At 44.6% G+C, this 3824-nt stretch overlaps 1 long non-coding RNA gene across 1 annotated transcript; it reads right to left on the reverse strand.

The window, feature by feature from the left end:
• Window positions 1-1010: 1010 nt before the first annotated feature.
• LOC117049406 lies at window positions 1011-3491 on the reverse strand. Its single transcript, XR_004426992.1, has 3 exons — window positions 3474-3491; window positions 2498-2610; window positions 1011-1197 (listed from the first exon to the last, which is right to left on the reverse strand). It is a non-coding gene; the product is annotated as an uncharacterized LOC117049406 (long non-coding RNA).
• Window positions 3492-3824: the final 333 nt, after the last annotated feature.

A 3824-nucleotide genomic window follows, 5' to 3' on the forward strand; every position in this document is an offset into this window, starting at 1 on the left:
GATTCCCCTGGGGAAGACAGAGAGGCATGGAGGGCTCTGGGTCTGAGAATCGCCTACAGAGAGTTCGGGGCCAATGGGAGAGCCTTGAAAAGCCACCTTTGGCTCTCAGGCCTGGAGTTTCCCTCTCCTGCTTTATAATTACTCTGCCTTAGTGAGGAATATAGGATTCTTATCGATTTAAAGATTTAGGAGTCTCCTTTTTTGTCTTTTGAAAAGAAAATATTCTAAATAAAAACGTATGAGACAAACAGACACAATTTAAAAACAGAAGTGTGCAAGCTTTATTCATTTGGATGTAGGTTTGGTACTATAAGCCAATACCAACCCTTCTTAGCTCATCCGTGCAAAACACAAAAACCAACCACACAGCATGAAGAACAACGAGATGATTGCGCAATCGGAGTTCTGGGTGAAGAAGGCATGGAGAGGAACCAGGGGAACGATAGAGCCAAGCATCTCGAGCATTCTCTCCGTAGGGAATTTCTTTTGCTGTTCCAAGTTGTACCACGTGTTGATGATGAAGGACTGAAGGGAGATGGACACCAACGGGAGGAAAAGAATTGAGGAGAGGGCGACAATGGTTTGGATGTTGAGCCCCAGGCTGAGGAAGAATAGCAGTTGGCACAGCAGGGGCCACAGGACGATAGAGGTGACAGCCGATATGTTCAAAGAAAGGGACGATTGGTGGCTTCTGTGCCAGCTTGGAGAGAGGAGGAGGAGGACACAGTCGGCACTGATGCCCGCAACGAAATGCATGCAACTACACTGGGTGTATAAAAACAAGTAGGCCAGAGAGAGGAACAATTTCTCAATGGCATCGCTGGAATGAAAAATGTAATTAACAAAACCCAGGAGGAAGGAACTGCACAAAAATATAAAGATGCCACAGTTGGCGATGGCAAAGTTAAAGATGTAGGCATTCCAGGAATTCCTCTTGATGTAGAAAAGGAGATAGGAGAAAATGGCGGCATTTCCTAAAAGCCCAAACACCAAGATGGAGACTCTGAAACGTGTAAATATACGGTCTTCCAGCACACACATTAGGAAGTCCTTGATACGGTTAGACTGGCTATGGATCTGATGGGGAACATTCAAAAACGTAGTGGAGAGGATGGTTGCGATGTTGAAATCGCCTTCTTTGAGATGCATGCCTCTTCCAAGCACAGTCTTGTTAGCTGAAGGAATAAGGGATTCTTCCTATGGATAGAAGTCACAACAGGTGTAAGGAATTGAAATTTCAATGTGGCAGTACCTACTGGAACTCCCTCCCCAGTGATATTGGGCAGGCGTCTTCCCTTCACTGTTTTCAACAAACTGACCCAGATATGCCAAGGTAACATACATTTTAAGGGATGCATGCTAATACACAATTTTATTTTATAATATTTGCATTTAACTTTTGAATTCAAGCCAAGCTGCTTTTAACTTCTGAATTTGTCAATAATTTTAATGTGAGTTTTATATCTTATGGAAACCCATTACATCTTATGTCAGGGGTCAGCAACCTTTTTCAGCTGTGGGCTGGTCCACTGTCCCTCACACCATGTGCTGGGCCAGACTATATTTTTTTTTTTGGGGGGGGGAATGAACGAATTCCTATGCCCCACAAATAACCCAGAGATGCATTTTAAATAAAAACACACATTCTACTCATGTAAAACACACTGATTCCCGGATTGTCCATGGGCTGGATTGAGAAGGCGATTGGGCTGTATCCAGCTCACGGGCCTTAGGTTGCCTACCCCTCTCTTATGGAAACCCATTAGAGTTGTTGTTTTTTAACAATTAAAAGATCAATCCCATCCACAAGAAGCTGGCATAAACCAAACCTGGAGTAAGTTAAACTGGTGTAAAGTTAGAAGAAACCCAAGTCCTGTTCAGTAGTGGAACTGCTGCTCTGCCTAAACCCGACAGAGGGAAATAAAGTATTTAAAATAAGGTTCTGTGCCAGGTGGTCAGGTAATGTGACTGAGCTAAATGGGCTTAGGACCTATTCTATGTCCCCCACCCCGAAGTCCTTCCCCTGACACTCCCCCAGAGCACCCCCAATGAGGACTTACTTCAATCACCACCACCACCACCACAGGTTTCAGAAACATTGGGCATCAAAATATAGGCAATGCCCTGAGTACTTTCACATTTGTGATCTCACCAACATTCAAACTTCCAATACAAGGTGATTCCCTTTCTTTCCGTGGCAGAGACAAATGTGCAGGGAGGTGTAAGACCTTGGTAAAGTGCTGCCCTGTGCAAGGCCAAAAATTGACACACACACACACACACAACATCCCAAGCCAGCTTCCCAAAGCTGCGTAAAGGAGGAGCCAATCTTTCGGAAGATTGAATTTTCTGTTTGTTTGTTTTTGAATTTTCACTTTCAGGCTCCCTTCAAACTATTGGAGAATTTCAGCACACACCAACACTTCTGAGAACATTTGGTGAAATGCCTCTGCCTGAAACATGCCACTAAATCAGGCAGAAACTCTACTCTACTCACCTTTCTTGCTAAAAAATTGTACAAAACTGAAGAAACTGGGCCAGCTTTGGTAAGATGGATGAGGCCCCAGAGCATAAGCCAGGGGAGGAACAACATCTCTCCCTCTTTTATTCCTAGTGAGGAAAGAGAAATGATCAGTAGGAACTGGGATGCTGCACATCTGTTTTGTTCTATATCTATATATATATTAGTTTACTATTCACTTATTTAAATCTAGCCTTCCGTGCAATGAACTTGAGAAGATGCGCACAGTTCCCCCTCCTTGTTTATCATCACAATGGTCAAGAACCGTGTCAGGTAGGGTGGGCTGGGAGAAGAGAATGGGTCTGATGTTACCCAGGGAACCCCTTGGAAGAGTAGGGATTAGAACTCAGGTCTTCCAGGCTGCAGTCCAGTGCTCTAAACCCTACACCACACTGGCTCCCATATTTGGTTCATGACTCCCTTGGCTATGGGAAAGATGTCCTGTGGTTGCCAACCCCCCCCCCTTCATACACCTGTCAAGGAACTGCCCAGTTCATTTGCCACAGAGCTTTGGCATGCCACCTGGAGTCATGGAAAACCAGCATGGTGGGCTTCACATAATGGTCAGCAGCTTGAACCAGCATTGTGATGTAACATTCACAAATTTAAATGTATGTTTGATGTGGTAAATGAGCAGCATTTCAGAGCAGCTGACCCATCATAACTGGCTCTGCATGAAAGAACCTTCAAAAACCTTTAAAGGGGCCCTACAGTTCTCCAGAACACATCCTGAAAACCACTACTCCAGAATAAGGAGTTTCCTCCCTCTGTGTGTAAGTGCTTCCCCAGAATATTTCTATATTTTGCATCAGTGATTATTCTCTCTGCTGAAAGACTCCTTCCATCAGGCTCCTTCCATTCCAATATGGATGTAGAGAGGGAGCCTATATATGAATAGGTAACCCAATGACTTCATTATACAGTGAATATATAAGAACACAAAGGAACCCACCCAACCACAAACCACAGAAATGGTTTCCGTTTCCTGCTGAAAGCTGGAGAAGTCTAATTCACCGTCTTTTCCATCCCCTCTACCAGTTTTGATGTTGTGGCTCCCTTTTGACATCTCTCTTTGAAGTCCTCCCTCTCTTCTTCTTCCTACTGTTGCTTCCTTGGTCCTCTTCCAAGCTGCTGCTGCTGCTGCTCCAACTGCCACCAACTGTTTCTCTCCCTTTGATCTTTCCCCACATTCTACACTTTCCCCTTTCCACACATTCTATTCTATTCCCTCTGGCAATTCCCTATAATTGTCAGGAGCGTCCTACACGCGGGTAGGCATCCGATAGATACACATGCCCAACTG

Source organism: Lacerta agilis, chromosome 7 (genome assembly GCF_009819535.1).
Source record: "Lacerta agilis isolate rLacAgi1 chromosome 7, rLacAgi1.pri, whole genome shotgun sequence".
Taxonomy (NCBI): Eukaryota; Metazoa; Chordata; class Lepidosauria; order Squamata; family Lacertidae; genus Lacerta; species Lacerta agilis.